The sequence below is a fragment of the Triturus cristatus genome, chromosome 5_1, assembly GCF_964204655.1.
Source record: "Triturus cristatus chromosome 5_1, aTriCri1.1, whole genome shotgun sequence".
In the NCBI taxonomy this organism is placed as follows: Eukaryota; Metazoa; Chordata; class Amphibia; order Caudata; family Salamandridae; genus Triturus; species Triturus cristatus.
The window spans coordinates 464127337-464140762 of NC_140587.1; the positions used below are offsets into that span (position 1 = coordinate 464127337).

Genomic DNA, 13426 nt, shown 5'->3' on the forward strand with positions numbered 1-13426 from the left:
AATATTTAATTTCGTTCTTTTTGATTATTGGGAGTAATACATTTGTTTTGAATATTTCTATAACCTGCACAAACCAGAAGTATAATATCTTATTTTCTTGGGAAACCACAAGGGCCTATTTATAGAGATTTGTTTATTGATATGGGTGTTTTAAAGCGCCACAGATAACCGGGACTGCGTATCCGATGTCCTACGGGTCGTACAAGCAGGACCTGGGTCCGTAAGAGTAGAATGCAAAGTCTTGTTGGAGGAGGAATGGTAATACAGTCAGCAAACAAGATCAATGCTGTTGGTGTGTTCCTCTATCAATGACGATGTAACTTGGTAAAGCGTTGAGAGTTCCAAAAATGTCCAAAGACCTAGAATGTTGCAGCTATAGCTGGTCTTATCCATCTGGCCAGCTTGGTTAGAGGGCATGCATGATGATAGCCAGCAAGTCGAGACAGCTATGAGGCCAAATAGGTGATGGCAATATAGTTTACAAAAGTGGTTCATTATTCCTTTGCCACCTTCCCTGTTAACTTGGCAATGGAAATGAGTTGATGAGTAACTTGGCAGTCAGAAGTCTATCTTTTGTCTTGGGGATATTTTCTAAACTTTTGTCTTGGGGATCTTTTCTAAATACGACTCTTTTCTGTCTGTGCTAAAGATTGAAATGCATTTCTGTACAGTACAAGTTTCATATGACTCTCCTGTTCTCTTCCAAGCACGACTTCTATAAGCTTGCTTCCATATTTTACTTGCCCCAGGAGTGATTTGCCAGGGATCACTAAACCAGTTTAACAATTTGTAATTGAAAAGAACTTAACATATAATTGTATTGTACTGTATTGTAATGGCATTTTTATTGCACAGCATGGAAGTGGCCCATTTCCCTACTGTAAATATATGCTATGCCATGAGGGTGGTGTTGGTGGTAGTATGTGTCTGACATGGGGTTTATATGGATAGTGTTTGGTGTCATGTGAGAGAACCAGAGCTTTTTGTTGCAGCACTAGTTTGAAGTGAAAAGCAATGATAGCATGCTTAAGAATTAAGTGCTTGTGTGGGTGCATACAGGAAGTCTGTGAGTGCATTGTGGAAGTTTGGGAGTGTTGTGGCGGTGTTTACAGATGGCAAAGATTGCTCTGACCATGTCACCATCCGTGTGTAAAAGCACCTATGCATGGCTACAGAAGAAAGAGTAAGAGTATAGGCACTCTAAGCTTATATAATAAATCCTCCTCAGATTGATAAAGGAGGAATTGCCGTACAGCAAATTATTCACCTTTGCACCAGTGGTGATATTCACACAAGCATAGATAAAGTTTGTCTTGATCAGGCCAATTGTCTCACTGATCAGTGCCTAGTAATGCACATCAGGCAGTCCGTTCAGGTCTGCATTACGAGGGTTAGGCCCAAAGCACCAGGTGAGCAATACAGACAATGATTCGGAGACAGTACCATAGCCTGACGAAATGTAGGCTGTGGGCACAATCTTGTCATCAATGATGTAATTTCAAATATTGCAGTGATGTTACCAGTGAGGTCATAAAACATGTCTTGAGTGATGTAATATGTTGGGAAATTAGCACAGCATGGCATGGGCGCAAGTTATAGTCACTTTAGGGCATGAATTATGGTTACCAGAGATAACTATCACTGGTGAACTTCAGAGTTGTATGGAGTATAACACGGAACCTCACCTGCTCCTTTATCCAACAAGAGTCCACAGTTTTGCACAAAATGTGTACCCAACTGGAATACTTTCTACTGATTAATTAGTAAGTGCTATCTCTTTGGGTAATATCTAGTGCATAGTCTATACTACAGCTGCGTAATGGACCACAAGGAAATGTCTCCAGTGACCTTGTATGCATGTACTTTCGGCAGTGTGATTCTTGTGCGTCTTGATCCACAAATCTATGATAGCATGAATCCTTGCTAGATAAGACAACCATACTACAAAGAGGGGAATCACCACCAAGCAAGGGTACTTCATCTTAACTTTATGAAATAAGAGCTTATTTGTTTGGTGGAGATGTCCTCGTATTCCTCTACATTAAGAATGCATCACCGAAATCGGCGTGAAACACGCTTGGGGGGGGACCTTTGGTTAAGCTATCCATCAACATGGGAAAAGGCGGGAAGACCTTTGCTTACTACTAAGGAAAACTGGGTGGGACCAAACGGACAGAGCTTGCAGATGATTTTGGGCATTTGCATGCTCAGGATAATTAAAAGTGAGAACCCTCGACTCTGCTCTCACCAGGAGACAAGAAAGAAACCTCTTGTCATAGTAACAATAGATCAGATTGTGCTCCAATAGATCAATGATGCATTCACCTCTATTAAGGATTTCAGCTCGTTTTTCAACATGGAATACGGAAGAGAAAACACTTGTTTTGCCTTCCCCAAACCCAAGAAGTAGGGTTGATTTGTGCTTTTATGAAGGGGAGGGGGCCGATTTTGGCTCCTGGGACCCCCCCATCCCACAGGGCCTGGCCACTTGATCCTGGATGCCCTGGAGCTCACCCAGAGCACAACGTGTGCAGTGCTGGTGACTGCGGGGGGAGCATCAATGCCCCTATGGTCCCTGCCTCCAACAGGAGCCAGCATTGCTCCCGCATGCAGGGAGCAGCCAAAAATGTTGCTTTCTGCATGTGGGAGCAATAATTTAATCTGTTTTCCTGCCTGCTTGACAGCCAACAGGAAAACAAATTAAATGTCCACTCCCAGTGAGTGGATGCATTTTTCCTGCTCCCGCCCATTGGGAGTGGACTTACTGTTTGCTTTTGCTTAGCTTGAGCTCTCAAAGCTCCAGCCTAGTGAACGCATGCTGCTATGTCCCAGGGGTGGGCCCCCCAAATTTGTTTTTTTAGGGCCTGCCCCAGGGAGATGGTGGTCCCCTTAGCCCTTAGGGGCAATGGAGGGGGGTTACGCAGGCCCCTCCAATTTATTAATGAAACCCCAGGGTGGGCGCAGTCCCCGGGGCCAAGATAGGCCATGGTGAATGGGGGTCACATGCGTCCTCTCCCCACTAAATATATAACTAAATATATAACAAGAAGTTCTCGGGAGCTGGCTCACCCGGGGGTTCAAATTCAAACAAGGACTGCAGACCGCACTTGATTTTCTTTTTTTGTTTGCAGGAATACACAAATCTTTGCCATGTGTTTATTTAAAAAAGAAATTGCAGCGAAAAAGTTTTTAAAAAAAAAGCTTTTTTCCTGTGCAGGGTCCCTGGGGACTCCTGCACCAGGCCTCGGGGGTCAGGGTATTCCTTTTAACCTTTTTGTTTGGGACTTGCTGAGTCAGAGTCCTTAAATGACTTCCAACACTTCCTGGTAGAAGTGTTGGCAGCCTATCAGATCTCTGCACGAGATCTGTTAGATTCATGGAGGGTCCCTTCCTCTAGATATCTATATTTGTTTTTCCTTCAATATCTTAAAAACTACTGAACAGATTTAAAACAAATCCCCAAAAATCTCTTTCTGGACCAAGAGTTAGCTTTCTGCTAAATTTGGTGTAATTCCATTCACCAGTTCGGGCTGTAGTCATATCTAAACTCTCTATGAGAATTCACATGGGAAACGTACTTCTTTTTTACCTCCCCCTTGTTCTCGGCCCCGCCTGACAGATCACCCCAAAACTTTCCATGCATGACTAGAATCAGGAGGTCACTTTTTTTGGGAATTTTTTGTGAAGATTTGTCAAACTGCACCAAAGTTATAAGCAAGTAAAAAAAACTCTTTTCCTATGGAAACTAGATCCTCACTAGAACTACCTATTGGCGCCAGTAAGCGATACATTCTATTTAGGTGTGATATAAAGATCTGTTTTAAGTAAAATAAAAAAACTTGAAATTCACTGAAAAACCAAAGGTTAAAGTAATGTTATAGCTATGTGACTTTGTCAGTGACCACATTAAAGTTTTGAACAAAAAAAACCACAGAAATTCAGCAATGATAGTCCGGCCACTGAAACTGTGCAGCAGGATTGAGTAAATTATGTTGAAGAAAACAATGGTTCGGGATGGCCTAAGAAGGTCCAGTGCAAAGAGAAACCCTTAGGAGGGCGGATGATTTTGTATAGGTTCAAAGACTCATACGGGAGAATAATACTTAATATAGAGAAACAGGGCACAGGAAAGGTCAATATATGACACTTATTTATTGTACATAGGTTGAATTCAAGTGCTCACATATTTAGTGACAAAAAGCGTGACATGCAGGTGAGGGTGGACTTTTTAAAAAGGAGCATCGCATTGGCAACAATAGAGAACCATTTTTTCTTGGTTAAATCAGTACAAAAAAGGTTCAAGTTGCGTAAGGTCGATGACGTTTCGAACTCAATTTTTTGAGTTCATCTTCAGGACAAATGTGAGCATATGAACTTGAGCATATGGGAGGTTAAGTAATGGGGTTGTCGTCATTTAAGGAAGATGCAACGGTGTGCTCGCCACAGCAGTGAATGTCTCGATAGGAACCAGTGGCTGGAGTTACAGACTTAGTCCAACCTGCTCAATGTATGGAGGCGGGGTTCCGGTGCCGAGAAATTAATCTGCAGTGAATGTCTCGATAGAAACCAGTTGTTGGAGTAACGGACTTAGTCCAACCTGCTCAATGTATGGAGGCGGGGTTCCGGTGCCGGGAAATTAATTCATTACAGGCGGCACACGGTTCAGTCAATGGGGTTCTCGCGGGGGGTGGAGCGGGTCCTGGATGCGTGCAGGTACGCGCAGCTGCACGCATCCAGGACCCGCTCCACCCCCCGCGAGAACCTTAAATGACGACAACCCCATTACTTAACCTCCCATATGCTCAAGTTCATATGCTCACATTTGTCCTGAAGATGAACTCAAATAATTGAGTTCGAAACGTCGTCGACCTTACGCAACTTGAACCTTTTTTGTACTGATTTAACCAAGAAAAAATGGTTCTCTATTGTTGCCAATGCGATGCTCCTTTTTAAAAAGTCCACCCTCACCTGCATGTCACGCTTTTTGTCACTAAATATGTGAGCACTTGAATTCAACCTATGTACAATAAATAAGTGTCATATATTGACCTTTCCTGTCCCCTGTTTCTCTATATTAAGTATTATTCTCCCGTATGAGTCTTTGAACCTATACAAAATCATCCGCCCTCCTAAGGGTTTCTCTTTGCACTGGACCTTCTTAGGCCATCCCGAACCATTGTTTTCTTCCACATTGTATCACCCCAGGTTCGCATAAGGGGTACCCTTGTCCTTCATAAACACTTGAGTAAATTATGTGGCAACAAAACCCAAACTATGCTGCATTGTTAGAAATGGGGGTTGCTAGTTGGCAGAGGTAGGTACCTTTGTCCAAATAGAGACCCTTCGCCCTAGTCAGGGTAAGGGGGATACACTTCTAAAATAACCCCTGCTCACCCCCTTGGTCGCGTGGCACTAGCAGACAGGCTTCTCTCAGAGGCAATGTGTAAAACATTTGTGAACACATACAGTAATACAGTAAAAACACTACAAATGGACACCTCACCAATTTAGAAAAATAAGTAATCTTGATCTAAACCAGACCAAAACGACAAAAATCCACAATATAGTAATACAAATGACTTTCAAATGGTAGAAATAGCTCAGTTCAAAGCAAATTGCAGATGCAACACTTTTCACACAAAGTACCATGGATGTGTCGCGCACACAAACAAAAAGGGTCACAGGGAAGGTGATGCGTCGGTTCCTTACACGCAGGGAAGATGATGCGTCGGTTCCTTGCTTCGGGGTAGGTGATGTGTCGGTTCCTTACTGCTGCGCAGGGTGGGTGATGCGTCCGTTTCTTACTGTGTGGGGAAGTGATGCGTCGTTTCTTACTGCATCCCCCATCAATGCGGCAGACTTAGCACCTCGATATGATGATCCAGGATGATGTGTGGGTTCTTGCAGCCACACAGCAGGACTTGAGTCGGAATCGGTGCGGTGATCTCTGACTTCGGAGATCAGTGCACCCGATGCAGCATGCAGTGATTTCTCGAGCCACAGGCAGGTGCTGCGACGGTTTCTTCTGCGATGCGTCGGAAACTGGTACGGATGCGTCACGTTTTTCTAGCTCCTAACAGCCAGAACAACCTACGAAGGCCCAAAACAGATACAGGCACCTCATGGCAGGTCAGAACTCCCAGCAAGGAAGTTCAGGGGAGCCGGGGGTGAAGTCTTTGTGTCCCTGAGACTTCAGAACAGGAGGTAAGCTCTACTTCAAGCCCTTGGAGATCTTCCTCAAGCAGAGGACACCGCACACAGCAAAGTCCTTGTCCTTTCCTTGGCAGAAACAGCCACTGCAGGCCAACCCCAAACCGCACACAGAAAAGGGGCAGTACATCTCCTCAGTTTCTCCATCTCTTCTCTTTGGCTAAGGTTCCTCTTGATTCCCAGAAGTGATCTAAAAGTCTGGGGTCTGGGCCCCTCTTTTTAATAGTCCAACATACTTTGTTCTCTGTGGCAGACAAGCTCTTTGCCCAGCCAAAACCAGTTCTGTCCTCCCTGGTGCAGCTTCCTGGCAGGAGGTGGAGACCGCATGTCCTCTGCATTCCAGGCCCATTCAGGTGTGAAATAAATCTCCTCCCCCCCACTCTGAATGCAGCTCAGGTCTATTCATCCCAGCCCTGAGTCGCCCTGGAAAGGCAGGACACCCCTAACCCTCCCCAAGTGGCTGTGTGAACAGAATGCACATCCCCTGTCACTCCAAAGCCGGACAGTCAATACACAACCTAGCAGAGGCACACTGGATGGTTAGGCAAGAAAATACCTACTTTCTGAAAGTGGTATTGTCAAACCCAGAATGTAAAAATCACCCTCACTAAAAGATGCAGCTTAACATTCTGAGTTCAGGCATATCAAACTTTATTTTCCGATCTTGTTCCCATGGGCAGTAATAGTAATAAGATGTTATAAGCAAACTCCCCAGTCTATCCTATGGGGACAGATAGCCTTACAATAGTGAAAAACAAAATTGGCAGTATTTCACTATCAGGACATGCCACACACTTCAGGGCATGTCCTAACTTTCATATACACTGCACCCTGCCCACAGGGGTACCTTGGGCCTACCTTAGAGGTGACTAACATGTAAGAAAAGGGAAGGTTAGGTCCTGGCAAGTGGGTGCACTTGCCAGGTTGACATGGCAGTACCAAACTGCACACAGACATCGCAGTGGCAGGTCTGAGTTACATTAACCGGCTGTTTAGGTGGGTGGCACAATCAGTGCTGCAGGCCCACTAGCCGCGTTTGATTCAGGCCCTGGGTCCACACAGTGCACTATACTAGGTACTGACCCGTAATTTAAATATGCCAAACATGTAATTGCCAATCCATAACAATTTACAAGGAGCACTTGCACTTTGGCACTGAACAGCAGTGGCAAAGTTGCCAAAGCATCTACACCAGCAAAAACGAAGTCCAACAAAAATACAGGAGGCAAAGGTAACAATACAGGGGTAACCCACACCAATGATGCCAGGTCTAACAGGCATAATGCGGCACATTTTGTAATAGTAGTACTTCTTTGTTTCATCATTTTTAATCTTGGTAACACTCTCTGAGCATTAGTACCAGTTTAACATACAAATATAGCAATTAGCAACTGAAAGGTGTGCAGTCCAACCTTTGCAAAGGGCATTTCCACCTGAGCAGCAACACGTGCCATCACATTTTTCTTGTAACTATTGTACAGTTTGAGTACGAAACAAATACATTTTTTTGTTAAAATCTGTAGATTTAGCGGCAGATGATGGATTATGTGACCAATGCGATAAATCTATAATTATGCGAAAATTACTGCAGCAATGCAATCGCATGTTTCCAGTGGCCCTTGTTATATTTAGCAGCATTAACTATAACTTGCACCCCAACCATACACTGTTTATGATCTCACTCATGACATGTTCTATGACATAATTTATGTCATCACTCATGACCTCTCAAATGTCAAAGGGCGGGTGCAGCGGGTGGTTGGCTGCAGGCCTGTCCCTGTGGCCAACCCCCCACATGCAGCCAACCTGATGCTGCACATGGTTTTTGGCCGTGTGCAGAGGAGGGGTTGGCTGCAGGCCAGGCCCTTTGGCTAACTCCCATAAAGGCAGCCAACCCCACCCTGCACATGTCTTTCAGCCATGCGCGGTGCGGAATTGGCCACAGGGCCTGGCTCTGGAGACTCTATCCCTAGGGTCTTTTTTTAATTAAAGGGATGCCCCCCTCTATGAGTCTCATTAAGCCTTGGGAATCCTATCCCCCCAGGGCCACTCCTTTAAAGGGGAGGGGGCACACATGACCCCCGCACCTTCCCCTGGCCAATTCATTCAGGCCCTGAGAACTCCATCCTCCAGGGCCCCGCATGATTATCAGGAGGAGGGGCATGCAGTCACCTCTTCAGGCTGATTTTGGCCCTGAGAACCCTAGCCCCTAGGGGCCCGGCATACTTTTTAGAGGGATGGGGGGCACATAGCTCCCCTCTCCAGGCCGAATTTGGCCTGGGGACCCCATCTTTGGGGGCACTCACAATTTAAAGGTGGGTGACCTGGTGCCCACCCAGGGCACCCACTGTACACTCGGGGGTCACCGGGAGTGCCCAAAGGACACAGCGGCCCCAGCAGGCTCCTCACAGCGGGAACCATCCTTTTGCCCACTCTAAGGGAGCAACTTTTAATGCCACTCCCTCTGGGTGGGAGCAATCTTTTGATCTGTTCCCTGCCCACTTCAGTGCATCAGGGTAACAGATCAAAGTTCTGCTCTCAGCAGGTGGGAGCATTTTCAAAGTTCCTACCTTCTGGATGCAGAGTTGGTGTTTGCTCCTGCTTGGCTGGAGTTTCAAAAATGCTCCCATCAAGCGAGAACAAACGCAGGTTTCCCTCACCATGCCGCTGCAATCAGGGAAACCACTATATGCTGGAGGAGGGTATTCCCGATGTTTAGCTACTGAGCTGGCCCCGGGTGATGGGAAACCTGAGCCCATTAATGGCTCAGGTGGGTGGGTGCACACGGCCCCCCTCCCTTAAAGTAACCAACCCCGGGGTGGGCTTCCTGAGGCCTTTAATTGCTCAATCAGGGGGCCGCATAGCCCCCTCCCCATTTTCTTCGGTAGAAGCTGAGGTGGATGTACTTTTTTGTTTTTGGAAAGTTTTGTGAATATTCGTCAAATGGGGCCAAGGTTTTTAGCAAACCAAAAACACTCTTTCTATGGAAGAGAAGACCGAACTAGAACTACCTAGTGGCGCTATATATATATTTTTTTTTCTCACTGAAAAAACAAAGGTTAAGATGACGTTCTAGTTGAACATTGTAATAATAAAATAACTGTTTAAAAAAGAAATGAAATTTGCCAGTTATAGTTTACTGATCTTACGTTAACGTGTGTCCCCTTCGTGCACTGCATATAACATTACATAATTCATCACACATTGTCATTGATGACATCACTGATGGCCTAATTCAACTGACAGTCAGCTATAAGCTTTTCGTACTCAAAGGTATTCAGCAAGGTAGCTTTCAGTCCTGGACGGTTGGGTTGAAGATTAGTCGGGTGACCCGGTATTCTGCTTGTTTACCATACGTCCTTAAGAATTATCATGACACAATCTTCTCGGATTGATGTTCTAGTACTTATTGCCCATTTCCCTCTCAATTATCCTTAATCCCTTTATTTTTAAATTATTACAGAACTAGTGTGATACTTTATTTCCGAGTGAGCCCTGGATTCCTTTTTTCTACTTTAACAACTGTATTAGTCAGAATAAAAGCGAATAGCATCTCATGACGGACTCTTATTATAATACTGATGTGTTTGTGTAGATGGGTTTCTTTCATTGTTGGCAGAATATAACTTTAATGGGTCACATTTCCCACCGTCTCTAATTTTAGTCTTCCATCCTCCATTGGTTGAGTTTGACTTGTGCTACTCTTTACCCATGCACCTATTGTTTGCAGTGCCCTTTGTACATTACCCATCCTTTTGCATTAGTCTATCTCTTACATTGAACTTAGGCCCCACTAAGGCCTGGACTTATTTCATAGCTAATTGGTGTACTTCCTTTACCTACTTGTCACCCAAGTGGTTGAAGCTTAGACTTAATGTATGGAACCTCTTAATTTATCCATTGTAACATCGCTAAACAGTAATCACATTTCCCAACACTTTCAGGGCACATTTGCACTGCATTTTTGTATATAAGAATGTGTTCATTTTGCAATTGGTTCTGTTAAAGAAAACCTGGACATATGCCATTCAAAGTTTGAAAGGGTTTTGTTGTAATCTCTCAGGTTCACTTGGTACGCTCCACCACCCCCTTTCCTTGGTATGTTCTGCTGGAGCTTGTTATAGAATGTTGACAGTTGTCAGTTGTTGAGGAGAGTTGGATGGCCATTAAAGTGTACTTGAAACCATCTCAGTTTCCTGTGCCTTTATCTTTTTAACACTGGCGACGAGTTGCTGAGTAGGAGGCAGTTGTGGTCATCTCTCCTCCGAGTGCTCGCTCCATTCACGTTCGTGAAGAAGTAATACGTGGAAGACGTAGGTATTTCCAAAATTGCATATTATGAGATGTAGCATCCATGAATTGTATCCTACGTGACATCGGACAACTGACGCAAACGGATATCGGAAGAACCTTGATACCGGAAAGTAAGATATTTTCCCAACCTTTAACTAGATTATCCAAGGGTTGCACAGTCCGCTCAAGTAACGACTTTGGCATCAGCGGAAAATCTTTCATTGCGATACTCCGTGGTTGCCTGTCGATCATGGGGTGTCTTCGCGCAATTCAGGGGAGGCGTCCTGTGGTATGCTGTTCTCGAGTCACATTCTTGATGAGGTGAGCCATCGTGTGTGAGGCAACTGTGGAAGCGGACTTTCCTGTCAGCAGCAAGAGCAGAGCAAGTCTTGCAGCATATGTGAGGTGAGGAAGTGGAACGATGCACGCTTGAAGTCAAGTTTGACGAGAGTTCCAGTCAGACCGGCGTTGGAGTCAACTTTGGAAGCGGGTGCGAGCAGGCGCCGTCTGAAGACACTTCTCCCCTGAACATGCGCAGATGCATGCTACCGCTTTCCGGGGGTGTGCTTTGCTGAGTCTCCCTGACGTGTCATACGAGGATGGTTGCCATAGGAATAGGCAAAGTAAAGCCTTCATAAGTCAGGAATAGGAGGTAATTGCTCCGCGAAGTGTGCGCACACTTCTGTGATGAACCTCCTTCCTTTTCAAAATAATTAGAAGTATTGCAGGGGCAGTTTTATCTACAAATGGGTGGTGAGTTAATACCTATGCTCATGGACTAGGATACGTGTGAGTAACTGCAGTATTTTATTTTTTTCAATGGATTAAGACTATTGACTTTGTGTTTTTGAGAGACCGTGTGCACCCCTCTTAAACTGGCTCATGGGTTATCATTTGACTATTTAGAACTAGCATTCTTTTGTGCAAGTTACACTGCATCCTTATCATTTTATCTCATTTTTGGGCCACTAGAAGGCAACTTTTCCATCATACAGTATATCCTGCACCTCTGTCCCCAAAACTATTTTTTTTCCATCATTTTTGCTGCGGGGTAAATCTTATCGTACCATGATGTTTGCGGCAAGTATGAGCCAGCCACCCCTTTTTCTAAATGAAATAGGAGAACCAGAAATATGCTGGAAGGAGTGGGTCAAACTTTTCGACTCGTACCTGATTGCCATTGGTGGTGAACGGTTTACTGCCATGCGCAAACAGCACATTCTCCTTCACAATTTGGGTGTTTAGGGGCGCAAAATTGATGAAACGTTGCCTGAGACAGAAAACCCCAATGGTGAGGCAGTGGAAGGTATGGATGATTTTGCCACTACCATGACAAAGTTAGAAACACACTTTGGGGACAAAATAAATGTAGTGTTGGAGAGAGACAAATATTTCAGCAGGTCCCAGGGTAAGCAAGAGTCGGTTACAAACTATTTTGCAGCATTGAGGGGTCTCACCAAACTCTGTGAATTTGGCAATCTGACAGCCTCATTGATTAGAGACCAATTAGTACGGTGCACTAACGACCCACACATCCAAGAAAAACTGTTAGCAAAGAATCCCAGCCTTCATGAAGCTGTTAGTATTGCCAAATCAGTAGAACACACCGCGAAATGTATAAAAGATGAAGTCCACAGCAGATGTGGTAGCAAATATCCAAGAGGAAGTGGCGATCTATGAAGTAAATAAGGTGCAAAGTATGAATTACATGCAGAAGCTCCCTGGGATTGAAAGAAACTACAGATGTTATGGGTGTGGGAGCAGTAACCATCTTGCTAACATCCATTGCCCAGCTTGGAGTGTAACTTGTAAGAAAGGCAATAGGAGGGGACATTTTGCAAGGGTATGCAGAGAAGGTGAACCTCATCACGGAGAAGGTGTGAGTGTAGAGGGCACCATGAGTAAAGAAGTAAAATATGTCGTGTCCAGTGAGAGAGAGTACATTTTCCAAATTAAAGAAAACACTGGTACTGTAAATTTAATTTATCCAAAGTGCGAAGTTAAGTTGGACAACAAAATCATTACCATGTTTGCTGACTCATACTCTCCTTTTACATTATTGAACTGTAGAGATTTCAAGTGCATTGACGACCAGGGAAGCAAAGCTTTGCAGAAACCTGACGTTTTTCCCACTATTTATAACAAATAACCTATACCCCTTGTAGGTATGAAAGAGATGCAAATCGAATTCAAGGGAAGAAACACCGTAGGCTAAGTGTACTTTGTGGAGACAGGATCTAATTTGTTCGGGTGGCAGCACCAAAAAGAGCTGGGCATTATCCTTAACCCAAACATGGAAGAACAGGTCTTGCTCACAGATCGGAATTTCCTCAGCACCAACATCTGTGATGAGTTCCCCAAACTGTTCGAAGATGGTTAGGACTCCTTCGCGAGTACCAACACAGAATTAAACTCCAAGTCAATGCTAAACCAGTTGTACACAAGTTGCGTCCAGTACCACACTAAATGAAAGAGCCTTTGGAGAGAGAGTTGAAAAGATTGTGCACAATGGGGGTCATACAACCTATAGACATGTCCGAATGGTTGGTGCCAGTCGTAATCGCAGCCAAGGCTAGTGGGGAGGGCATCTGGTTGTGTGTGGACTTACGAAGCCTCAACAAGAATATCTGGGTTGAGAGGTACCCACTCCCCAACATAAACAAGATGCTCAGCACCATGGGTAAGGCCAAATTCTTTAGTGTCATCGATTTGTCTATGGCTTACCATCAGGTAGACCTGCACCCTGACTCAAGGCCCCTCACTGCTTTCATTACCCCCAAGGAGCTTTCATGTTCAAGAGGATGCCGTTTGGGCTGGCATCCACCGTGGTGGTATTCCAGAAAATCATGCACCAGATCCTAAAAGATGTGGAGCATACTATGTGCTTTCATGATGATATTCTGGTGTACGGTCGTTCTGTGGA

At 44.7% G+C, this 13426-nt stretch overlaps 1 protein-coding gene across 1 annotated transcript in view; it reads left to right on the plus strand.

Moving 5' to 3' along the window:
* Positions 1 to 13426, plus strand: part of PIP4P2 (phosphatidylinositol-4,5-bisphosphate 4-phosphatase 2) — a 200729-nt gene that overhangs the window by 85878 nt on the left and 101425 nt on the right. The window lies entirely within an intron of this gene.